At 46.4% G+C, this 26,963-nt stretch overlaps 1 protein-coding gene across 3 annotated transcripts in view; it reads left to right on the top strand.

The window, feature by feature from the left end:
- Positions 1 to 5,033: 5,033 nt before the first annotated feature.
- GABRB2 (gamma-aminobutyric acid type A receptor subunit beta2) overlaps positions 5,034 to 26,963 on the top strand; it is a 308,782-nt gene continuing 286,852 nt past the window's right edge. Inside the window, exon 1 of one of the 3 annotated variants that reach the window (XM_073355894.1) lies at positions 5,034 to 5,104. The gene's annotated coding sequence lies outside the window, so the exon portion shown is untranslated. Of the gene's footprint in view, positions 5,105 to 5,370; positions 5,426 to 10,674; positions 10,691 to 26,963 lie in introns of those variants that run through there. The other 2 variants (XM_073355893.1, XM_073355895.1) reach the window with 2 other exon arrangements.

Raw genomic sequence — 26,963 nt, 5'->3', positions numbered from 1 at the left:
AACAAAAACAAGGCTTAAATGTGTGAACGGATCACCAGCTCTATTTTGAATGTGTAGAACAGACTGGATTGATATGAACAGCTTATGAATTCCTTCTAGTGATGAACAAGGGTAAAGTGTTTGTGGTGATTTTATTAACTCTGTCAGAAGCTTTTGGATAATAGTGACCACATAGTTTTCTTGATCCAACTGGCAGAACTTATGAAGTTGCATGATGTGTTCTTTAAGCAGTTTTACTCCTTCTTAGAGGACTCCTGGAGTGTTGCTGTGATAGTTACTCATCTTCCCTGAAGTTATCCTATATCTGGTCCCACAAGGAGTCACTCTTCCTGTCCAATGTGTATACAAAGCCACTAAGATTGTGAAACCTTTGGACTTAATTTTTATGCCTATGCTGATGACATTCACCTCTACAATTCTTTTTCTCCAATCCACGGTTTATAGTTTTATTGTTCTTGCACAGCCTAACTATGATAGGGCTCTGGATAAAAGTGAAATGGCTACAACATAATCAGAATTAGATAGAAGCAATGTCTGTTTGTTTGTGTAGTAGAAAGAGACCCTGCAACATGAGGCCTAGTTTAAGGGGCCTGATGTGAGACCTAAGACCTAAACAAAAGTCAGGACCTACTAACTAAAGCAAAGTTAGCAAGAGTCAGGTTATAAGCAAAAGTCAGGCCCTGCTACAAAACATGCCTGATTGCAGGTTCACTGTCCGGAACATGAACTTGATAAGTACGGGGCTAGTGTTGTAAAAACACAAACACTCCTAAGAAGTGCTAGGCACAGGATACTTGCATAAACACATTCCAAAAGGGCAGCACCAGAATCCTACAGTACAAAGGTATGGTATAAACACACTCCTTGAAGATAATACAGGGACACACTGACTCCTCCTAAGGATAAGATCTGGATGACAAGATGATGGATAGAGATGCTTTCTTTGAACCAACAGGTACAAGGTAAAGGGTGGTAACTAACCACGTCAGAGGGGCAATAAGTAACTTGTTTGTTTCAGTGTATAAAAGAGATGTCACAGAGGGGGTATCTTTGTCCGGCCTAGGGGGGAGCAGAAAGTCCTCCCACTCACTGAGCCAACTCTATTGTCACAGGCATACATGTATTGAGTGTACCTGTAGCACATAGAAGGCACTAATACCATGCTTTGTCGGCAATGAACCTGGCTGAGTGCCTTCACTGAGTCTGTGGTCTTCTTGGGCAGTTCAATCGAAGTCTGCTGTATGAGCTATCTGGCCAGAGCCAATTCAGCACACGGAGAAAACACACACACAGCCAACAACTGACATGAGTTTGTTGGGTTTTGTTAGTTTTTTGAAAGAGGAGAGATATTTAAATGAAAGGGTGAAATATATCAGCACTGTATGTTGAGGGTCTTTGGCCACCTAGCACCATGGCAATTCATGGATTCAAGGTTCTATTGGAACCTGGATTCCCAAGTAAGCAGCAGTTACCTATGAGGTCTTTGTTGCTCTTTGGCCAGTGAGAAGGTTTCTCTCTAATGCAGTCGTTGTATTGATCTTCCATGCCTTTGTTGCCATCAGACAATGCATCAGTAGTGCACTGTGTACAGGGTTACTTTCACAGAGGCTGCTCTCCACCTGATGAATCCTCAGGAGTGTCCATTCCAAGAGTTAAACAGGAAGAAGCACAATTCCCTATTCTGGAAAAGGGCTATAAAAGAGTTAGATATTGTTATCAGTTATTATGGGGGGCATGGATCAGTGCTCACGTCACACTCCCTGTCGGTACCTAGCTCAAGCCAGGGAAGCTAATGATCAAACCAGCAGGCCAAATTCGGTGACGAATCCTAAAAGCAGAGGGACATCTACCTCCCTTTCCAAGCAGGTGAAACTGAAATGAGAGCAGCAGGGTTGCTGCTTGATAGGGAATTTCTGGCACTACCTTCCCTCCAGTCTTTCCCTCCACTAGGAGGAGCATCAGCAGCCCTGGCTGGCAAAGAAGAGGTTTCTCAACTGGAAGTCCCCAATCTACCTCTTCTCCTCTAAACCAAGGTGAAGGGCAGGCTGGGTTGTAGATCCCCAGCTGGCTCTGTGCTGTGGGACTCAGAGGGGGCAGGATTTATCCCTTATTGCAGAGAAGCCTCAACATTCCCACCCTGTGAGTGATGCAGAATAGGAGAGCAAATAGTCATCACAATGTTTCTTCTGTTAGGCTTGGCTGATAGGGAAAGAGAAATGCAATTATTGCAGAACTTTGGATGCACATTGTCCTCTGACCACACCACATCAGTGGATTGCTCAATGACAGCTCTTCTTCCCCAGATAGACAGCCATTTGCCAGCAACAACCACCTTTCCTCTGAGTAGCTTTGCCAACTTGCTCCAGCCCGAGTGCCAAAATGAGTAATATGGAAACAAAAACAAAAGTGCTGAATATTCAAGTCAAAATGTTACGAAATCTAAAAATGACATAGTACGGGGGCAGGAGGGATACAAAATGATTAAAGGCAGGGTGATTATGGAATAGAACAATCTGCACTTTCCCTGTTGTACTAGCATCCACAGTGGGTACTGTCTTAGTTTTCAGAGATATAAATACTGAGACTTAGCATTGTTTGTTGGTAGGCACAGATGCATCAGTGCATTTAAGAATACTTTCAGTACAACTAAGGGCTTGGGGAGAGAGGGAGATATCCTATGTATTCATAGCAATTTATTGTCCTATACCTTGAAAAATCAGTGACTGTGCTTTCAGACTCAGCAGGTGATTTGACAAGATGCCCAGGTTTTGGGGGCCTGTGTATTAGAGTGCACAAGAGACCACACTAATGGTCTGCTTTCCAATCCTAGTGATCGATTGATTACCTGAGAGAATTATCTAAAAATAGCTATTTTTATTTTGGCAGTTTATAAGCAGAAATTAATTATTTAAAATCTCCATTGTAAAAGAAACCAGTAAATAAATACAGTAGTATTTCTATAAGCCTCATATACTGTGCCATAGAAAAAACTCCATGGTATTTCTAATGAACTTATTTTACCATTTAGAAAAAAGTCTTTACCTTGACATAGACTGCATCAGACTGTATATACAAGATTTGACATTTTCATGAGGCTCATGCTGATTGCATGGGAAACAACATGCTCCATTCCAGCTAATATAATCTATTTTGGTAACAGACATTTGGGTCAATCTGTTCTCATACAAATTCTTAATAAACACATTCTTTTTTTTCCCCAGTTATACAATTTGAATGGATGAACTAGATATGAGTAAATGGGAAATTTAGAAGAATCATTGTTCTATTTCCCAGAGATTTTATTATTATTTACTATTATGTTTTATGGGGATTTTTAAATGAAGCCTAATTTTTAATGTATCTCAGGATTATTTTAGGGTAGAATTTAATGGGTAAATTTTCTAAATGGGGAAGTACAAGGAAAAACTTGCTCAAAAAGCCTGTTATTCTGTAGACAGAAGGTTAAGCATGCCGTTATCCAACTGACATATGAAAAAAAAGGTTATTATGGTCTCATTGCATGCACCTTCCTTTGAAAATTTGACTTTCATTTTATTTACAGAGCTGTTTATTAAATATAGGCAGTTGACTCCACTCTGTCTCTTTTTCATAATATTTGCAGAATTTAAATGAATTAGTGATGTGTTCTGAAACTATTTTATCGCAATCTTACATAGGAAGATTTAATGTGAATTGCATGTTATTAAAATTACAATTTGATAACCTGTTTTTCATAAGCTATTGCTTACAAGTTGGTAACATTTAAACAGTGCTAGCATTAATTTTCCAATAAGCAAAAACAATTGCATTTTAGAATATTTAGCATCTACTGTGCAGTTCTTAAATTTAACAACCTAACCAGATTTACTTAAACCATTAAAAGCCTATTAGGTCTGCAGCATATTTCATTTCACCCAGAGCAATCTGCAAGCTGAAGGGTCAGTTTCACAAGCAGTGTCAAAGCAGCTTTTGTCTCATCCAACACTTAGCAAAGGCTAATTAAATTCCTTCATGAAAGATTCATCAATGTGAATATTCATTTCAAAGTTGCTAGAGATATGCTAACAAACCAAAATGATCACCTCAGAATTGCCATGAAAGAATTATGCTGGTCTGACAACAGGAAGATGATATTAGGTAACCTACTGTATATTTCTCTCTGTCCTTATATAAGTAATGTGTTTTCCTGTGGGTCTACTAGATGCAGTGGGTTGCAATACTATTCTTTCATTTCTGGCTGAGTTCACAAGTGAAAGCAAATTTGTTGGTCTCATCCTAGGCACTAGTGGACATGGTGTGTAGCCACCCCACAGGTTGGTACCAAGTAACATAACTAGAGGACAGAAATATGTTTTCAAAGCTGTTTCGGGAAACCTTCTCAACTCAAAGCTATGAGCCTATCATCTTCTGGAGCAACACAGACATGACAAAAACATTGAAGATGCAGCTGTAGGCTTGTGTAAAATAGTCATACCTAGAATTCAGTGTATCTGTGCATAACTTAAGCCTTATTCGTAGGATTTAAGTAGTGCATAGGTCTTGTGTTGGCCCTCTGCACAGGAGTGAATTTCACCCGGATGAGTTTTTCCCCAATACTTAAGGCTTGTCTACCTAGCAAGACAGTACACAGCAACCGAGGGTGTGAATCTACAGCGCACCAACTTGCTGTGCACTAACTTGCCATGTAAACAGGCGGATATTTTAAATGAGTCAGTTTTTTAAATTAGTAAATTTTGAAGCGGGTGCTCAGATGCTGGTGAGACACATGGGCTAAATAGATCCAAGTTATTTCTTACCACTCCTCCAACTGTGCTTCCAGAATGACAAGGTGGGGAGGGGATATAGGTTGGAAGGAAGAAGATGGAAGAGAGCGTTTGCAATGAGCAACTCAGTGACTCCTCCCTTAGACTAAAGAAAAATGATATATTTCTTTGTATTTTGTAGCTGGCTATCTAAGATCCTATACAAATCTGTGTACAAATCAGAGTGTCTCAAACTGTATTGTGACATAATGATCCACACTGGAGTGACTAACCAACCATCCAAAGAACAAATGTTAATTTAATAAAAGACTTCGGGGGAGAAAACATAAGCAAAGCTTCAGGTGAGCTTCTGAATCACTAGAGACAAAAGTGCTTTACCACTGCCTCTCAATTCTGTATTTTTTATGCTACCATGTTTGCCAATTCTGGTGTCTTTGCAGCATTTTAGAATATGCAATCAAAAGTACTGAAAAAAGTAGAAATGCTGCAGCTTTTCGTTGTTTTTTTCCCCCATTTCTTTCTCCTGTGTGCAGTCCATGTCAGTATCTTTGTTGGTTACCTAGGAAACTATTGTAGGATGGAATTTGATTGGCTGTGTTCTCAGATTGATTATTAAAGTCGTGGGCAGTTTCGAGTGGCAGACGTTTCATAGGTTGCACAAAGTAAGTAGCACTAAATGATTTACAATTTAAGATTCTTTTATTTAGAAATTAACTGTATAGAACATTAGATATGTCAAATCTTTGAAAACTTGGATCAGAAATGAGTAATAGTTTGAAATTTTGTCTTCTCTGCATTGTAGTTCTTGTTTCTTCTAGAAACATTTTAACTCTTATCTGGAATTGTCTTCAGTTTATTTCCCGATTTTATTCAGAGATGTCTGATCAAGGGCAGGCAGGATACATAGCACTTACCACTGCCTGAGAAGACTAAAATCACAGGAGATAGGAAGAGGGGCAAAAATACAAGAAAGGGAACTATCTTCCAGATGGAACTGTTTATTATTACAAAAAAATCCATATTTTATGCTGTTTGGACATGGGTTTGGGGCCCCTATCTCCTACATTCTAGCATTTTCTTTTCCCTTCATCTTGCCCAATCATTATTTCCCTGCCCTGTTCACTGTGGATCTGGTTTTCATGACTGTATGTGAGGCCACAGAGACCCAGCGAAGAACCTGGTCCCACACGGCCTCCACTCCCATCCCTGCGCTTTCTAACTTGACTGTTGGAACTGTTCCCATCTTTCCCTTCATACTGCTAGGGCTTCATCCAGCCTGTACGGTGGCCTGCTGGCATCATGAAGTCTGACTTTTGGCAGGCATATTCAAAAGGTAGAGGGAGACCTTTGGCTCTGAAGGGAAGGACAGCATGAGGGGAAGAGGGAGGAAAGGATGAATACCAGAAGAACATGAACAAGACAGGAGTGGGGGAACATGAGAAATAGACAGATGGAGAAATGAGGAACAAGGACAATGAGAGGAAAAGAAGATGGGTCAAAAAAAGGAGAAGGACTGAGAATGAACAAAAAGCATTAGAAGCAAACTTGTCTACAGAAAAGCCTGCTGAAGCACTGGAGGCATATGTTTGGTTTTTTTATTTGTTGACATTTCTGTGGCACTCGCCACAGAATGTGACGTTTAAGACAATTCCTTTCATTATTTGCATTATGGTTACTGCCTAGAGGTCCCAACTGTGATTTAGCTTATTGTTGCTACTTTTCTCTCTCCTTTTGTCTTTGGAAGTGAATGACATATGGGCCCTTAGCTATGTGGCTGTCAGACTTTCCGGCCCTTAAGTCAGATCTACCCTAGTCAGTACAAATTTGTATAAGATGTTTAGTAGAGACTTAAAGATTCAACACGGACAGAATGAATCACATTGCACCAATTTTTGAGAAGTCATCAAAAACTCCTGTGAGACCATCATACAAACCTTTCCCAGACAGGGGGTGAGGTAGGCTTGCCTGTCCCCATCCTTCACTGATTTTATTAAGTCTGCTTTTACAGGTTCAGATGCCACCTGTATGTTTCATAAATCACTGCATGTGTTCTTCCAGAGGAAAGAACTTTCAATATGTTGCATTTCTATTGGGTGTTGGACACAACTCATTCACTCAACATTGATTGCTAAGGTTACCCTCAGTATTCCAACACTGCATCCGGATCTCAGTTATACGTTGCTCTAATGCATTCTTGGTTCTCTACCTTGAATATGTTTTTAGTTCTGGATTTATACCATTTCCCTAAGAGCACCTTCTGTACTTCACATTACTGCATCTGCAACGCATTCTTCAACCGTACAAGAACAAATAGAAGTATTCTTGTGAAAAAGAAAGAAAGCAAAGATTTCCAACTAGTTACTCTCTTACACCTTCTCTTCTGAGCCAGATACTCTTTGCTGATGCTTACAACAAAAGTGCAAACTTTTTATCCTGGGAGGAATACAGACTTCCTGTGTGACCTGTGCAAGTCACTTAATCTCCCTGTGCCTCACTGTCCCAATTTGTAAAGCAGAGATAATATTTCCTTTTCCCTCATCTTTTCTTTATATTGTCTTTTGACACTGTAAGCATTTCAGGGTTAGGACTGTCTCTTAGGTATACGCATGGTGTATTATTATCTTATGGGTTTATCCTGTCACCCATCACTATAGTATCTGTGCACTTTTCATGTAAAAACAATAGCAGTAGCAAAGCAGGGATTTTGTTTGATTTGATTAATTTCCTGTTTGGGGTGAGTGTTAGAAGGGTTTTACAGGCAGGAGGGGATGTCGGTGTTGGAGATTTACAGGTAGAAGGGGCTGTCAATGTTGTTAGTGTTATTCTGTTATTCTTTTTCAAAGAGCAAGGTTTTGCAGCATCTCCTAAAGATAGTCACTCTCTGGATTTGACTGATTTCCTCAAAGAGGCCCTGGTATGGCATGGGCATTAGGCATTATTGTAATATAAATAATGATAGATCAACTTTAATCACTCTATAGAAGCTCATGATACTTTTGTGCAAGTGCAGCAAGTTAAATTTCCTGTTCAGATGAGATTCAGCTTACTGTGCTAGAACACATTCGTGATTAAAAAAAATCATCATAATCTAATACATGCAGATACTGTTGCTACTTAAAAAGAAAAGGCGTACTTGTGGCACCTTAGAGACTAACTTAATGTCCAGCACTAGAAACATTTTTTTTGTATCAAGCATCTGAACTTAATGAGGAGCTTATCTAAATCGCTGAATACCCTAACATTCTGCCATTGGTTGTCTCAGAAGCCATAGGTCGAACTGGCAAAAGAGAATAGTAGTAAAACCTTGTGGTCAAGTTTACTAGACCATGCAGGGTTCTGTTTACCATATTCATTCTCAGTTGCAGTTCACGCTGGAACAATTTCTGTTGCTGTTTCATCTTATTTATTTTTAAATGGAACCCATGATCGTTTTATAAAAATAGTCTTAAAATTCTTATGGTGACAAACTGTCCTGGAAAAGTGTTACACTGTACTGTGTACTTTGTAATGTATTTTTGTGGTATGGTGGATTTGTTGGTTAAGTATGCATGGTTCTCTTACTTGCCATTTGTATACCCTATTTTTTCTGATTAGAATTAATTCTTTGGATAATATTTTGCTTATCTGAGAGTTTACTACCTATTTTTGAATCCCAGTATATACTGAGGTACCATGATATACACCTATATTATTGTTTTCTGTTTTCCCCAATAGGTAACCTCCACTAAGAATTATGTGGACAACTACCTATAATGGGATTGTGTCCTACCATGGTCAACATGTAGTCTAAATTATGTCTTACACTATTGAAAGTTTTTATTCCATAATCATTTGTGCCTGTTATATATCAAACCAAACTAGTCACACTACTAGTTACTGGGTCAAGGGATGGCCCTGGACTTTAATGACATTCATAGAGCGTAAGGCCATAAGTGACCATTAGATCATCAAGTCTGACCTCCAATGTATTATAGGCAAATAAATTTCACCCAGTTACCCCTGTATTAAGATCAATAATATGTTTGGCTAACGCTTATCTTCCAGAAAGGCATCCAGTTTTGATATGAACACATCAAGAGATGGACAATCCACTACTTCCCTTGACAGTTTGTCCCAGTGGTTAATCATCCTAGCTGTCAAAAATGTGTGTCTTATTTCCAATTGGAATTTGTCTGGCTTCAGCTTCCAACCATTGGTTCTTGTTATGCCTTTCACTTATATATTAAAGATCCCTTTAGTACCTAGCATTTTCTCCCTGTACAGGAACTTAAACATTGTATGGAAGTATTTATGATATTCCTCTCAAGCTTCTTTTTTGATAAGCCAAACAGATCAAGCTCTTTATGTATCTCAATGCTTTACATTTTCTCCAATCCTTGAATCATTTTTCTGGCTTTTTTTCTGTACCCTCTCTAATTTTTCAACATCTTCTTTAAGATGTGGACACCAGAACTGGATGCAATATTTCAGTATCTCTCTCACCAACGTCATATTTAGAGGTAAAATCGCCACGGCGAAAAGGAGGATCCCTGAGACGTTCTCTTTGTCTTTGTTTAACTCTTTTCGAAGAGCCCTGAAGCCTTCTATAATCTGTGTAGTTCCATGTTATGCCATGACATTGATTCCAAATTGTATCATCACCAGTGAATCCTGGCCAGATAAGGTCATAATCCCATCCAATCTTGTAATTATAGCACATATTTTGGCTTCAGGGAGACAGCACACCATCCACCATCTTGTTGTCCTTTACCGAATTCTCTTCTTAATATGGATTACACCTGCTTGCCTTTTTAGGATTGTTGAAGAACTTCTCTTGGTAGCTATCAACTTCTTTCTGTAAGGATGCCCATAAGTTATTTCTTCTGTAGCTTTCTGTTCCATTCTTCCAGAGACATGCTCTTTGGTAGGTAACTTGCTGAATGACATATGTGACAAAGTTCCTGCTCTACCTTGGTGGGTCTTGCGCTTATTGATGGATTTGCTCGCCTTAGAGCTTCACGGCAGCCCCCAGCTTGGCCATTTTTCTGAATTTTTTTCTTGGCCGTGTGTCTGACCAGGAGTTGGGAGGATTTGGGGGGGAACCCGGGCCCGCCCTCTACTCCGGGTTCCAGCCCAGGGCCCTGTGGAATGCAGCTGTCTAGAGTGCCTCCTGGAACAGCTGTGCGATAGCTACAACTCCCTGGGCTACTTCCCCATGGCCTCCTCCCAACACCTTCTTTATCCTCACCAGAGGACCTTTCTCCTGGTGTCTGATAATGCTTGTATACCTCAGTCCTCCAACAGTCCGCGTTCTCACTCTCAGCTCCTAGTGCCTCTTGCTCCCAGCTCCTCACACGCACACCACAAACTGAAGTTAGCGCCTTTTTAAAACCCAGGTGCCCTGGTTAGCCTGCCTTACTTGATTCTAGCAGCTTCTTGATTGGCTGCAGGTGTTCTAATCAGCCTGTCTTAATGGTATCCAGAAGGTTCCTGATTGTTCTGGAACCTTCCCTGTTAGGAAACGGAACGTCTTTTGCTTGCTCCTCAGCTATCTGCTTTCTGTTCTTTCCTAAAGCCCCCTGGCCCGGATTTTTCTTACTTTTTGCACCTGCCTTAGTCCCCCCCCCGACCGGGCCAGACGCTTTTTTGTTTTTTCTTTTCATTTTTTGTGGTTTTTTTTTGTCTACGTCCTTCGCCAGCCATCCCCCCCCCACGCCTACTTTCGGGCGCAGCTATTTGCCTCAGCTGAGCCCCGGGAGGAGGGGGGGGAAGATTGCCGATTTTGCTGTCCGGAGGGGGGAGTGGAAACCCCCAGACCCAGCCGTTTTGCCAGCAGCTCGGACCTTACAACATTCTTAACATGCCGGAGGCCTTGGAACACAGCCAACACAGCCGGAGACGAAGATTTCAGCAGACAGAAGAAATAATACATCATCGTGACGAAGGCCGTAAGATTGAGTAACTTTCTAAATTATATTCTCGTGGGGGGGAGTTTGACTGTGATTACTTGCATTTGTGGCGGCACAGGGGGTGTGGCGTGGAGACCCCCACCCCCGATCCATCGGTGCCCCTACTCCCCCATTGTTATTACAACTGTCACGGCCGCCCCGCAGTCTGTCCCTGCTGGCAACCTGCCATCTCCCTTCGGATCCAGCTGTTTGCTTTGAACTTTGCCTTCCGGACCGGACCTAACAACCGACCAACCGAGACTCTTTCGACAAACGTGTGTGGGTCTGCACCCCCCCCCCCCCGGATTGCTTATCCCACAACTTGCCCCTATTACTGGACCCCGATTTTGTTCCCCCCCCTCCTCCCAGTCCCCCCCCCCTCGGCATTTTTTTTTCTTCCCGTCCGCAGCCAGCGGAAGGAGGGGCCATTCCACCTTCTCCCCTCCCCCCTCCTCCTTCCGGTGTCTCCCTGTCTCTCCCTGCTCACAATGGCGGGGAACGAGAGGGGCGAGACTGCTTTAATAAAATTAGTTGTCCCTTCCCCACCACCACCCCTGCCCAGCCCCCAAGGTCCCCCCCACTACTATTGTTAAGGTACTTGCCACCCCCCCTGCTGGGGCACCGGTAGCAGGAGGCACCAGGGTGATTGCTGCTGCTGCTGCACCCACCACCCCCCCAGATTCTAGGAAACCCCCCCGGTTCACCGGAAGGGCCAGGGCGGGTGGAAAGGAAAGGGCCCCGCTAAAACCACTGAGCCCTCCATGGCAGGGGCTGCCCCCACCGCTGCGGCCTCGTCATCAACCGTGGCGCCCCTCCCAGCGTTTCCCTCCACCAGCTCTGCGATTGTCCCTCCCCCGGCCCCCAGGACGTATGCCCGGGCGGCAGCGGGCTCCCCGCTGCCTGCCGCCTCGTCATCTCGCCCCCCCCGCCTCCGCCACCATCACCAGCGGCCGAGGCCCTTTCCCCGCCTTGACCAGGAAGCACGGCGTCCGTTGCCTCCTGGTGCCCGCCTCGCCCCACGTGGAGACATACGTGCAGGCGTTGGCGAAGGTGGTGGGACCCACGGCTATTGTGGCGGCCTCCAAGATGTATGGGAAGGTCGTTTTCTTCTTAGCCTCGGAGGATGCCGCCCAGGAGGCGGTGGAGAGGGGCCTGACGGTAGGGGGGGTGTTTGTCCCCCTAGAACCGTTAGAAGACCTGGGCGTTCGCCTCGTCCTTACCTCCGTTCCTCCCTTCTTACTCAATGCTGCCCTGTTACCCGCTCTTTCCACCCTGGGGAAACTTGTTTCTGTCATCAGCCCTCTCCCGTTGGGCTGCAAGGACCCCACCCTCCGTCACATTTTTTCGTTCCGCCGGCAAGTACAGCTTCTACCACCGGCAGGGGCGCGTGACGGAGAGGCGCTTGAGGGGTCCTTTCTAGTCCCCTACGAGGGAGCCCGCTATTGGGTCTTTTATTCTACCGGAGAGGCCCGGTGCTACCTCTGCCGTTCAGCGGGGCATGTCCGCAGAGACTGCCCTTTGGCCCGGGGGGGAGGGGCACCCGAAACCCCTGAGACCCGGCAGGACATCGGCCCCGTCGCTGCCGACGCCCCTGGCTACCCAGTACCTGAAACCAACCCTCCTCCTACTCGACCCATCACTGCTCCCGTCCGGGCCCAAGAGATACCTTCCCTACAATGCCCGGGCGAGCAAGGGGTTTCCACCCTTGCTAGTACCAACCCAATAGAGCCCATGGAGGAGGGTGTGGCAAGGATATTATCGGGTATAAGAGAGGGCCCTCCCCAAGGAGAAGCCCCCGCCCCTCATGTTGCCCCACCGCTACCTCCCCAAACCCCTAAACCATCGCCTCCGCCCCCTGACACGACCCCTGCTAACCAGCCCCCAGATGATGCTATGGAGGGCTGGACCCTAGTCCAGGGGAAGCGAGGCAAGCGGAAGGCTCGAGCTCCGCTGCATCCACCCGACGCGGAAGCCCCCCGGAAGACCAGGAAAGGAGGCACTGCTATCGAGCCTCCCGCCACAGCCGCGAGCGAGATCCATCCGCCGGTATCGGGAGGGGAAGACGGACTGGCATTGGAGGGCAGAATCCCCCCTCCACGGGAGACCCTCCCCTCCGAGACTTCTGAGGACACCCCTTCTGCCTGGACGCTACCCGAACCCCCCGCGGACCCCGAGGCGGCCATTGAGGCAGGCCCTAGAGGAGAGGCCCCCGGGGTGGCAGGAGTTGGCCTCTCCTCCGTGTATGCGGAGATTGAGGCCCTAGATTTGACCCCGGTCACCCAGGGAGGGGATGATTTGCTGCCGGCTGGCCTCGAGCTGGGCAGCCTTACCCCAGCCTCCCTTTCCCCATGCTCCCTCCCCCTATTTGCCTTCCCGGGTGAGCACCCTGCAGCAGGCGGTCCACCACCTGATGCCATGACCGCTAAGACCACCATGGAGCCAGCACCTAGCATTATTGGGAGCCCCTCCCCTTCCCCCTTAACCCTTGGCTCTGCTCAGGAGGCACTTTCCTTTAGCTGCTCGCCTCCTGCACCCCAGAGCCTTACCCCTGCCCCTGCCCCCACCCCTGCCCCTGCCCAAGGTCCCTTCTCCTGCAATGTTAATGCCGCCCCTGGGGTTATTTCCTTTCCGCCTTTTGCAGACTCCCCCCAGGGAGCAGTCTTTGCACTTTCTAGTCGTGACCCATTAGGAGTGGCAATTTTTCCCCTGCCATCCCCCTCCACCCCAAGGCGTGAAATGAATTTAATAACCCCAGCCTGTCAGACGCCCCGTCGGTGGTCCGCACCCTGTCTACCTGCCTTAGCGGACCACGAGGCTGTATTAAGAGGCCCATCAGGGAATACCTCGGGAATTGTAACCCCACCCCCCCATGAGCTGCGGCATGCGCTACGGAAGTTCCTAGAGCACTCCCGTGGCGCCCGCGATAGGGCACAGCTGGCTCTTCGGCTATGGGGGGACTTTGATCAACTCCTCCAGGCCACAAGGGCCCTTATAAAGGAGGGCAGGGGGCAAGGAAAGCGCGGTGCTGCGGCCTACGAGCGAGCCCGCAGCTTCCGACACGATCTACTCACCCACGGGATGGGTCATGGGTTGCTGTGCAACCCGCCGGGGGCCCTGAACCCCCCCGCCAATACGAGACCCCCACCCCCCCAGCCCTCCGTATGACGCCTCTTATTATTGCGACCCTGAATACCAGGGGCTGCAGGATGGCTCTCCGCAGGTCCCAGGTGCTCTCTTACCTTCGGGAGGGGAGGTACTCTGTAGTTTTCCTGCAGGAGACCCATACGGACCCGGCCGCCGAGGACAGGTGGCGGCTGGAGTGGGGGAACGGGGTATACTTTAGCCACTTTGCGACCTGGCAGGCTGGAGTGGCAACCCTATTCTCCCCCAACCTACGGCCTGAGGTGCTAGGGGTTAATGAGGCCGTGCCGGGCCACGTGCTGCACCTTCGAGTCCGTATGGAGGGGCTCGTGGTTAATTTTGTTAACATCTATGCCCCACAAATGAGCTCCAGGCGGCCACAATTTTATCAGCAGGTGTCCGACTTTCTCGGCACCCTGGATTCGCACGAGTGCCTGGTCCTGGGAGGGGACTTTAACACCACCCTCGAGGAACGGGACCGCTCAGGGGCCGAACCGAGTCCGGCCGCTGCGAATATTCTCCAAGGGATAGTCGACCATCACTCTCTAGTGGACGTCTGGCGTGACCGTCACCCAGATGACACCTCCACGTTCACCTTTGTCCGGGTGGAGGCCCATCGGTCACACCACTCTCGGTTGGACCGTATTTATTTATCCCGTTTCCATCTTTCACAGGCCCACTCCTCCGCCATTCGGCCGGCCCCATTCTCCGATCATCATTTAGTCGCTGTAACGGTTTCCCTCCGTGCAGAGAGACCGGGGCCGGCCTATTGGCACTTTAATAACAGCCTGTTGGAGGACGAGAGCTTTGTGATGTCCTTCCGGGAGTTTTGGCTGGCCTGGCGAGAGCAGTGGCGTGCCTTTCCCTCGGTGCGGCGATGGTGGGATCTCGGGAAGGTGCGCGCCAAGCTCTTCTGCCGTGACTACACCCGGGGCACCAGCCGACGGCGAAATGCGGCGATAGAGCAGCTGGAACGGGAGGTCTTAGAGATGGAGAGGCGCCTGGCCGCCGATCCCGAGGACCCGTCCCTCTGCGGAGTGTGCCGGGAGAAGCGGGAGGAGCTCCGGGCCCTTGAGGACCACCGGGCCCGAGGTGCCTTCGTTCGATCCCGCATCCGCCTCCTTCGGGAGATGGACCGCGGCTCCCGCTTCTTCTATGCCCTGGAGAAAACGAGGGGGGCCAAGAAACACGTCACCTGCCTTCTTGCGGAAGACGGCACCCCCCTCACGGGTCCAGAGGAGATGTGTGGGAGGGCCCGTGACTTCTACACAAGCCTTTTCTCCCCGGACCCGACCGATCCTGACGCTTGCGAGGTGCTCTGGGAGGAACTCCCCATGGTCAGCGTGGGCGACCGCGACCGACTAGAGCTGCCTCTCACCCTGGCCGAGTTCTTGGAAGCCCTCCGTCGCATGCCCACCAATAAATCTCCAGGCATGGACGGGCTGACCGTGGAGTTTTACCGCGCGTTCTGGGACATTCTCGGCCCAGACCTAGTCACCGTCTGGGCTGAGTCCTTGCAGAGCGGGGTCCTCCCTCTGTCATGCAGGCGAGCGGTGCTCGCTTTGCTGCCGAAGAAGGGGGACCTCCGCGATCTACGAAACTGGCGTCCCGTCTCACTCCTTAGCACGGATTACAAAATCGTAGCAAAAGCAATCTCGCTGCGGCTAGGGTCCGTGATGACGGACGTGGTCCACCCAGACCAGACCTATACTGTCCCGGGTCGCAGCATTTTCGACAACCTCTTTCTAGTCCGAGACCTTTTGGAACTCGGGCGGAGAGATGGTCTATCGTTCGCCCTCCTGTCTCTTGATCAGGAGAAGGCGTTCGATAGAGTAGACCATGGGTACCTCCTGAGCACTCTGCAGGCGTTTGGATTTGGACCTCAGTTTGTGAGTTTTCTCCGGGTGCTGTATGCCTCCGCGGAGTGTTTGGTTAGGCTCAACTGGACCCTGACTGAACCGGTCAGCTTCGGGCGAGGAGTGCGGCAGGGGTGCCCCCTCTCGGGCCAGTTGTATGCTCTGGCGATCGAGCCTTTCCTCTGTCTCCTCCGCAGTAGGATGACAGGGTTGGTGCTGCGGGAGCCGGAGCTGCGGCTGGTCCTGTCGGCGTACGCCAATGACGTACTCCTCGTGGTCCAGGACCCGGGCGACTTGGCGCGAGTGGAGGCATGCCAAGCCATCTATTCGGCAGCCTCCTCCGCCCGAGTCAACTGGGTCAAGAGCTCTGGCTTGGCGGTGGGGGACTGGCGGCAGGTAAGCTCCCTCCCACCCGCACTTCAGACCATCCGGTGGAGTGCGGGTCCACTGCTCTATCTCGGCGTTTATCTTTCCGCCACGCATCCTTCCCCGCCGGAGAACTGGCAAAATTTAGAGGGCGGGGTGATAGAGCGGATCCGGAGATGGACGAGGCTACTCCGATGTCTCTCCCTCCGAGGGAGAGCACTGGTGCTTAACCAACTAGTCCTATCCACGCTCTGGTACCGGCTCAACACCCTGGCCCCAGCCCTGGGTTTCCTGACCCACCTCCGGAGATTGATTCTAGAGTTCTTCTGGTCAGGAATGCACTGGGCCCCTGTTGGAGTTCTTCATCTACCCCTGAAGGAAGGAGGGCAGGGCCTGAAGTGTCTGTACACTCAGGTCCGCGTTTTCCGCCTCCAGGCCCTGCAGAGGCTCTTTTATAGTGCAAGTAGTTCGGCGTGGAGCATACTGGCGCACGCCTTTCTGCGCCGTTTCCAAGGGCTTCGATATGACCGGCAGCTCTTTTATCTTTCTCCGAGGGGTTTTCCGCGAGACCTCTCCGGGCTGCCGGCCTTCTACCAGGACCTCCTCCGGACCTGGAAATTGTTTCTAACAACCAGGTCCGTGGTGGCCACCGTGGGGGCAGATCTCCTCACGGAGCCCCTGCTACACAACCCCCAGCTCCGTGTGCAGGTGGCGGAGTCCCGCTCGGTGCGCCAGAGGTTGGTCCTGGCGGAAGTTACGAGGGTCGGAGACCTCCTGGACTACGACCGGAGAGACTGGCTGGATCCCCTGATGCTCGCTCGGCGCATGGGGCTCTCCAGCCTCCGTACCCCCCGGCGCGTACTTCAGGAGGTGAAGGCCGCCTTGACCCCCGCTGCTCGGGCTTATGTTAGCCGAGCCTTGTGCGAGGGCGCACCCCGCCCATCCCTTACCCCAGGCCCGCCGGACCTTTCCATCGGGCCCCCACCCCGTAGATCCCAACAAACCCCTCACCCTTTCACTGCAAGCCGGCTGCACGAACTGCAGCCGGTTAGCTTTCAAATTGCTTCACGGAAATACTTATATACACTTACGCTTCACACCCTTCACGCCCACACCCTGGTGTCCCGCCCCGATACAAAGTGGCGGGATCTCCTGCCACCTTTGGAGAGTGAGCAACCTCGGTGGGCCAGCCTGTATTCCACCCTGGTCCCAAGGCCCGTCGGGGACATCAGTTGGCGGCTCCTTCACGGAGCTGTGAGCACGGGTGTGTTTTTGACACGGTTTACCCCCATTCCAGACACTTGTCCTTTCTGTAATGTGAGGGAAACCCTGGCGCACGTGTATTTAGAGTGTGCCAGATTACAGCCCCTTTTTCGGCTCCTCACAAATATTCTATTACGCTTCTGGCTTCATTTTCCCCCCCACCTTTTTATCTATACACTTCCCATCCGTGGCCCCACAAAGTCGCGGGATCTTCTGGTCAACCTCCTCCTAGCTTTGGCTAAAACAGCCATTTATAAAACCAGAGAGAGGAGGTTGGCCCATGAAACGTCCTGCGATTGTGGGGCCGTTTTCCGATCCTCAGTACACTCACGTATCCGGGCGGAGTTCCTCTGGGCGGCGTCCACCGACTCCCTTGAAGCCTTCGAGGAGCGATGGGCGCTGTCTGGGGTTCTCTGCTCGGTGACCCCGTCCGGTTCCCTCCGTCTGACCCTTTGATTGAGGGGAAGAGCGAGAGACGCCAGCCCCAGCCGTTGCCGCTGTGGATACCATCATTCCTGTCATCTAGGAGGGGTCCTATAATACATGGGTGTCTAACCCCCCCTCCCTAAACTGCCCACCCCGCAGCCGTGCCCATCTTACCGGGCACTCTCAGGAGAGGGAGGATCGGTGACACTGGGCGCGGCACTGGGTAACTCGAGGGGGTGGAAGACCACGAGTGTCGAGGAAGCCCCCCCGCTCTAGGCCACCAGGTAACTCAGGAGGGTGGAAGACCACGAGTGTCGAGGAAGCCCCCCCGCTCTGGGCCCAGGCTAGCCTGAACACTTCTCCCTCCTGAAAGCTGCTGTGTTATACCTTCTGATTGCGTTGTTTTGTTGCATAGTTGTTTTGTTTCCTTTGGTAATTCTGTAAGCGTTACCAATAAACTTTCTTTCTGTTTCAAAAAAAAACCAAAAAAAAAAAACCTTCCCTGTTACCTTACCCAGGGAAAAGGGACCTACTTAGCCTGGGGCTAATATATCTGCCTTCTATTATGCTCCTATAGCCATCTGCTCCAACCCTGTCACACATAATAATTTGATGTCTTTAGCCTGCTTGACTGTCTCCTAATTCTCTTTCCCATCTGGTCACAAATCACCATCTACTTGTTTGGTTCCTACTCTCTCCAGTTCTCTTATTGCTGATCCTTCCCCTTGTGGTATCTGTGGCAACACTTTCAGAATCTTTTGATTCACTGGATGCTATTCAATGTTAAAATTAGTGCTTCCAGACCATGCATCTGTAAAATGAATATAATAGCACTGCCTTATCTCACAGGAATGCTGTGAGGATAAATACTTTAAAGATTGTGAGGTGTTCAGACACTACAGAGATGTGGGCCATACACCTGCCTTTCTCCATGGCATTTTAGTAAGGTCTTGATTATTAATATCTGATGGAGTAATTTGCTCAAGTACTACTTTTAGTTTAAAAGCCCTTTGTGCATTTGTGCAGTTATAGGTAAGGTATGGTGGTTCCTATATACGATTATATAGAGAAATAATGACTTCTGTATCATTTCACCTGTTTCAAAATGGGAACTGCTAAGTGGCAAGTTATGCCAGCATTCCGACCAGACATCTACTAATTAACTCAGCTGTGGAATTCGCAGTCTGATTTTACTTGCTACCCACACAGCCTACTACGAGGAAACCTCACTGTGACATCCTCATGATGACAAGCTGGTAGATGCAGCAGCTGGTAAAAGTAGAACAAAGGAGTCTGTTTAGATTGACTATAAAGTAAAGACTGCCTGCAGCCAGAGTCTAGTCATAAAACTAAGACTTGGGTAATTCTGGCTTAGGTTCAAATAAGAAAGGGTATGTGGAGTCTTCCTGCAGCACAAAGTCAAGTGTGGAAATAAATAGGAATCATTTACTTGGTGACCACTAACTTTCAATGTTCTCATCTACCAGTTCTTTCCCTGTTGTTGGTTTATAAGGGAATCTGTGCATGGTACGAATTATGCTTGATAAAACAGCTGAGCAATTTCTGACAAGGCTAATAGTTGACAGCAGCTGTAGGGATTCTGCTTGCCTAGGACATGGGTTTTAACCTCTGTTTTGCCAGGCATTATGCAAAGTTCATCCACCTCATCAGACTGACTAAATGATAAGTTTAAAACACTGAAAAAGATAGCAAATGCTACATGGGTTGCTACCATAGTACCCTTCTGATGATTCAGACACTACAAAAGTATTTCAGTCTGTCATGAATGTGTTAAGCAAAGTAATGGACTGTAATGTCCATTTGTCATTTCAGAATTACAAAGCTCTACATCTTGAACTGCCCTCCCTTTTTTTGTGGGTATAATTTTGTACATGTGAAAATTTGTGTTTGCATTTTTGCCCTCTTTTATCTAACTACTGATTTTGGCATCCACAGAGGAACACATTGGGCAGTTTTTTGCAGACACAAAATTACACCAAAAGAACTGGAATCTTGGATTGATGCCCAGATGAACATTTGGTCCAAAATATATAAACACTGCCTAAGCGTACAATAAAACCTATTACAGAATTGCAGGGACCTTGATAGTAGAATGGGACTGTGGTGGGACGGTCACCTCGCTCTGGCTTGGAAAGGGTTAAAGCCAGCCCTGGGAGAGGGCTGGGGCTGCGAGCTAAAGGCTCACTGATTGGGGAAACAGCTGCAGCTGGGCCATGCCCCAATCAGGCCACAGCTGGCCCTATAAAAGGCCAGTGAGCCAGGTGCTTAAGACTCTTTCTCTAGCTTTTGAGAGGGAAGGACCTGGCTGCCTGGGAGCTGAGTAGGGACCTAAGGTAGGGCAGCACTGGGGGAAAGGCAAGAGGGGCTGGGGAGCTCCAGCCGGATAATCCGCCCCAGCCCACAGGGCCTTGTGCGGGGCCTAAACCAGGTGCTGGGGCTGCAAAGGGGCAGCCTGGGGCTAGGCAGAGGCAGTGGGTCCTACCACCCGCACCCCCCTTGCCAATGATGAGTGGCTATTACAGGCTGCAGTCAGCCTCAGTGAGAAGGGGCTAAATGACTGGCAGTAGGCACTCAGGCAAGGTGGGATTAGGGGGTTGGGGGCTCCCTGGGGAGACCCAGAAACTGAGGGGATACTGCTGGGGCGAACCCCCAGACAAAGGGGCACCGAGGTCCGGAAGAGACACAGGGGCTAGAGGTGGCGATGACACTGGCCTCCAGAGGGCGCTCTGGAGCTGGAAAACGAGCTAATTCCCAGACTACTAGCAGGAGGTGCGGCGGGGTGAGTCACGTGTTGTTACAGGGACAAAAGACATCTTGGTTTCTCTTTATCGCTCTTGTTTCCATAGTTATACCTAACCTACTACCATTTCCTGTTAGCTGAATATTCATAGCACTGCTTTTGATTAAGAAACTCCAGAGGACTATCTTCTTCTGAAAGGCATATTCCAATATAGCTTATCACAGATAGGCAGAAGCTGCACTTTCGGAAGTGGAGAGATCATACGTACGTACAAGACATGTTTATTTCCTAACTTTTCAAAGTTGTGTTCCGAGTTTTAGCTGCTGTTTTGTTAATGTGACTAAAACCTCAATAAAAATACATCACTAAAAAAATACTAATAGTTAATACAAAAGTTGTATGGAAAATAAATGCAAAATATGTTTTGACTAAAATGTATTGGCTTGAAATAGTATATTCCCGTGTGCAAGCAATAATCGGGGCTTCCTTTTGTCATCCTTAATCAAGCAAAGACCCAGCAGGCCAAATCCTGACTCAGGTGTTCCCTGTCCCCACTCCCCCAACAAAATCAACATGCAGGCCCATTCTGCACTTTGGACTCTCAAGGAGGAAGATGAAATGGGCAAGGAGCAGCCTTGTGTTAGCCTAGTCTTGCATCCAGGCAATGTAAAACTTAAATCTCACCCCTACTGCCTTACATGATAGTGTGGGCCTTGGAAAGGGATGCCAAGAGTTTGTGCCTTTCCCAGCATCCCTGCATAAAGTGCTAGTTCTCCCTTCTACCTTGACACATCTGAGCTGACTAATAGCTAAGATAGGGATGTCAGCTGGAAATGAAGACTCAGTACATATGAAGATTTCCTCTCTCCCTGGCCCAGGCAGGAGCAAGAGGGACACAACAGGAATCCTGAAATCCTTGTCAATCCTCCCACTCATAACTTAGCTTTTTTGGGGCTCACTTGAAGCCCTAGTTCTCTCGGTGCTTCCCCTCACCCCATATACCATATCCTGTTCTGCATAGTATCAGGAAGGAGGAGAAAAATGAAGTAGGCTATGTGGTGGGCAGTCACTCAAATGAGCTCTTTTTCTACTTCTGTAGCTTCTCAGACTCTTACCACAGAGCTGTTGTTCTAATGCATTGGCCTACCTATCCTAGGTTTGCTCACTGTATCATAAATGAGCAGTATTCCAGTGCAAAATGGATTTAAAAAATAATTCGTCCATGGCTAAGGAGAAGTTGCCATTAACTAATTTGACCTTAGAAGCTGGAAGATTAAACCTGACATACTACGTTGGATGCTCGCAGGTAATTGTAACATAAATGTGCTGTTTCTGACAGGATCCAAGCCAAGATATAACCATATGAGTTTAGAAGAGATGCTTAACGTGTGACATTCATTATTTAATGAGTATGTTAATATGAGAGCTTTGTAAATCTCTGCTGACTCATCCAAAATTGTGACAATTTTTCAGTAATGGAGTTGACCATGTTTTACTCTTTAATACCAGTTTAAATCTACAGATACTAATTTAAAATAAATTGTAATCTGCTCTTAAAAACTTGTATATTTTGGATCCTATAGGAAGTGGGAGGCAACATATCCATTTTTTAACCTTTGATTTCACACCTAACGTCTCAAAAGAATTAACAGGATATAAGAGAGAGATCCGTAAATTTTAAGGTCAGAAGGGACTAGTGTGATCATCTAGTCTGACTTCCAGTGCAACACAGGCCGTAAGATTTCCCTGAATAATTCTTGTTTGAAATAGATAATCTCTTTTAGAAAAAAAAAATCCAATGTTGACTTAACTGCAATCCTTGGTAAATTGTTCCAATGGATAATTACCCTCACTCTTAAAAATATACGCTTTATTTCCAGTCTGAATTTGTCTGGTTTAAACTTCCAGCCATTGGATCTTGTTATATCTTTGTCAGCTAGATTGAAGAGCCCATATCAAATTTTTGTTCCTAATGAGGTTACTTACAGACTGTGATCAAGTCACCACTGGTTCTTTGTCAGGCTAAATAGATCAAGCTCCTTGAAGTGCACATTATCACTTTTTCCCCCCATGTAGGTATTTTAGACTGTGATCAAGTCACCCCTTAATCTTCTCTTTGTTAAACTAAATAGATTGAGCTCCTTGAGTCTATTGCCATAAGGCATGTCTTCCAATCCTTTAATCATTCTCGTGTCTTTTCTCTGAACCCTCTCCAATTTATCAGCATCCTTCTTGAATAGGGGCACCAGAACTGGCCAAAATATTCCAGTAGGAGCACCAGTGCCAAACACAGGATAATAGAAACTCCCTACTCAAAATTATTTTCTTTATATATCCAAGAATCACATTAGCCGTTTGGCCAGGAGCTCATGTCCAGTTTATTATCCACCATGACCCCCCAAGTCTTCTTTTTTTTTTTCTTATAATAGGATCACCTATCCTATAAGTGTGGCCTACATTCATTGTTCCTAAATGTATAACTTTATATAGACAAAAACTTCCCTTTACATTCAAGGCCCAATCCCGCAAACACCAAAGCATGTGCTTTGCTTCATATATTTGTGTAGTCCCTGCACTAAGCATCAACTGCACTATTCATGTGCATAAAACGAAGCAAGTATATGTCTGCAAGATCAGGAGCCAAGGGAACATTATTGGTAAACATAGAGCACCTCTTTATTTAAAATTTCTGGCAGATTTTTTTTTTGTGGGGGGGGAGGGCTGGAGCGGGGGAGGAATGGTAGAGCACGTGAAATATCTAGATGAAATAAACGAGGGCCCTGGCCTAGCAAAGCACTTAGGCATATGGTTAACTTGTAGGTGGTTCCAATGAATTCTTTGGGATTTGTGCTTAAAAATAGGTACATGCTTAATTATTTATCTGCATAGCAGCAGGGCTTAGGAACCCTGGCAATGGATCATGTCCCCTTTGTGCTAAACACTACAAAAAATCGTCTCTGTCCCAAGGAAGTTACAATCTAAATATAAGAAAAGAGACGACGAAATGGATAGCGAGAGATGCTTAAAGCCTTTATTGGATGGGGGCCGTAAAACCTAAATTTACTTCATAGTTACAGAAGGGTGTCCGCTTTAAGTAGCTATCCCAATGTGCTAACAAAGCAGAGTACAGAAAATCATACTCCATTTGTAATGGTGGGAGAAGAGAAACACTAATGCAAGGATCAGCAACCTTTGGCACCCGGCCTGCCAGGGTAAGCCCCCTGGTGGGCCAGGTCGGTTTGTTTACCTGCTGCCTCCGCAGGTTTGGCCGATCACAGCTCCCACTGGCCGCGGTTCGCTGTTACAGGCCAATGGGGGCTGCGGGAAGTGGCGGCCAGCATATCCCTCAGCCCACGCTGCTTCCTGCAGTCCCCATTGGCCTGGAACAGTGAACAGCAGCCAGTGGGAGCTGCGATCGGCCGAACCTGCGGAGGCGGCAGGAAAACAAACCGGCCAAAGGTTGCCAATCCCTGTACTTGTGTCTTCTCAAGCCTGTAATCATTAATGAGAATTGGGTTAAACATATTAAACGGAAAACAAAACCTTTTCTGAATGTTGCAAAGCTACTTGCCTTCCCATGCATGCTGTATATACTTGAAGGTGGAAATATAACCAGCGATTATGTGTGTGTATATAGTAAACTCATTTTTGTTTGCCTCAGGATATTACCTTTCAGGATTTTACCAAAATGAATGTGGGACTCTACTTAAGTATCTAAAACACCCTCCAAATACCACATTTTAATTTGGTATGTTCACATTTTCAGTGTAATGTATTTTGTGAGTAAAATGCTATTATAACAGAAAGCATGCATTAATGGAAATGCTAGGGACAACTCAGTATAACTGGCAATTAATTTTAGGGGCCATTAAGCAGAGAATGAGAGAAAGCATGCCCCTTTAACTTTTTAAGCCAGTTTAAGCTGCAGTTCATTAGATTGCTAGCCTTGAATTATTTTGTCCATCCCCGTCAGTGTATTTGTTTTTAGCGTTCATTTTCAATGTGTGCATTCTTATGTACTGATTCAATATTTAAACTTCCTTCAAGGGCTGACTTCTCTAAAGCAATCATACTAAATTTTCTACAATTTGGGTAGTTTAGAACTCTGTCTTGTGTTCCTCAAGCTATTTCTAATGCCAACACAGCATTTATACATCAATTCTTATATTATTTAGGCATTTTTAAAAAGGCTTTTATTTTTACATATTGATTTGTTTGGTTCCAGTAGAGCTGCTACTGTAGAACCTTGAGCTTCCACAAACTATGTAGCATGTGCCCTGAACAGGAAGTAGAGAAAAAATGAAAGCGCTTAATATAAAAGCTCAATAGGACATCTGCTAATCATTCCAGATATAAATTGCCTCATTCAAAATGGGCTCAAGATGGCCTCTAAGTTTGCAAGTCCAAAACCATTCGCACAGACAAGTGGAAGACTTTTTTGTATTCTAAAATGAATGTGTACCATTGGCATAAAGTTTTGGCTAAGCAGAAATTAGGACCCCATTTTGAATCTGCAGCCACTTCACAGTATTTTGTATCTCAAAATACTTCTAAATAACATTCATTTTGTGTAGTCCCAAATATAAAGTCAATGATGTTGTTCACTGTGTTGAAGGATGGCAATTTTGATGAAGAGAATATTTCATTTAGTCAGAAAATATCAGTAGTGCTGTGTTTAAAGAGTTTTTCTTCAGTTACATATGAAAGGTAGAGATATTGTTAAAGAGGGTCCGACCCCAAGTTTTACCAATGACTTCAAAGGGAGCAGGATTGAGCTCAAAGTTGGTAGGCCTAAAAATTTGTGCTATTCTACCTTGAAACTAATCCTTTACAGGGCAATGATTGTTGCCTGTACAGACGCCTGCTGCCTGTACAAACCCCTGAGCGTATGTGGAGCCTCACTAAATCATGAGAACAAAGTACAGGGATATGGGTATATAGAGCTCATTGTAAGATAGGGGCCTCAGATTTAAATGTCTGTTTGGTACATTTTTTACATGAAACTTCTCATGCTGTTGCTCAAACTATGATGAAAGTTATATGCCCAATAATATTACTAGAACAATAGTACATAAATCCTAAATCATCCATAGCAATTAAATGCTGCTGGGGTTTTGTTGTAATACTATCTATATGTTAAGATAAAGGCTTATCTTCCGAGAGCCTTGTTATAGGTGTATTTTTATTTAAATTAAAATAAATCAAAAGTGTAATGTGCTTGAGACAATACCCATTTTCTTAATGGTTTCCTGTGAATCTCACAGTAAGTCATATCTCCATCTGTTTATTTGTGTAGAGGCAGCATGGATCAATACACAAAATAATGCAAATAGGGACTTCTTAAGGGTCAGAGCTTACAGAGGAAATTACTGTCATGGGGGGTTATATTTCAGAGCCAAAAATCTTTACAGTGTCCCTTTAACAGAATATGTGGTGTCTTAGTCCTGGTCTACACTGGGTGGGGCGGTCGATCTAAGATACGCAACTTCAGCTACGAGAATAGCGTAGCTGAAGTCGACGTATCTTAGATCAACTTAGAATCACTTACTTTGCATCCTCAATGGCTGCTGCTCCCCTGTCGACTCCACTTCTGCCTCTTGCCATGGTGGAGTTCCTGAGTTGACGGCAGAGTGAGCGGGGATCGATTTATCGTGTCTACACTAGACACGATAAATCGATCCCTGATAGATCGATCACTATCCGGCGGGTAGTATAGACGTGACCTTAGCTTTTGATTTACTTTTCAAAAGATTTACACTGAACCTTCTAAATACAGAAATCTTCTTAACTTAGATCCCATCTTTTCTACATTGTGTGATGGATTCTATTGACCATATAGTGAGTGGTATGCACCTGGTGAATATTTACCAGTGCTTTGATTGCTCTATAGCTAATAAATAGACTGTTTTGTCTGCCTCATTCTTCTGCAAATAATTCTATGTATTTCAGAAGTTTGGATTAAGAGCTACATCTTGGGGAAAATATTTATCACATTGCACACAATCATAAAATGAGTGTCCACTTCTGTAGCCTATTTCATAAATGCACACCACTTGTATACATTTATCTGAAATGTCCTATCCTCAAGTCCTTAACCAGCCCTCAATTTCAGTCAGTGTTTTGCCTCCGTAGACTCCAGGATTTAGTATAGTTATATTTGTGTCATGTGTAAATCTACCTGGTGTTTAATAATGATATCTATTGATCTTTATTGCTGATGTATGCTGAAGAATCTAAATGCTGAGTCGCTTAATAAAAAATCATGGTATAGTGGGGATGGTTCTGAGAGCATTCAGTAATTAGGAGATCCTTGGCTGTATAAACTCTATATGAAAGACTATCTAGGGTCCATTAGAAGCCAGTGGGGCCTATGTACACAAGTGGCCTATGGGCAGGGGTCGCATCTTCTTAAAATCCAAGCAAATCTTGGGAGGTGTGGTGATTGAAACACCTGTCATCT

The sequence above is a fragment of the Lepidochelys kempii genome, chromosome 8, assembly GCF_965140265.1.
Source record: "Lepidochelys kempii isolate rLepKem1 chromosome 8, rLepKem1.hap2, whole genome shotgun sequence".
Taxonomy (NCBI): Eukaryota; Metazoa; Chordata; order Testudines; family Cheloniidae; genus Lepidochelys; species Lepidochelys kempii.
The sequence above is the reverse complement of the archived record's forward strand: the minus strand, read 5'-3'. Positions and strand labels throughout refer to the sequence as shown.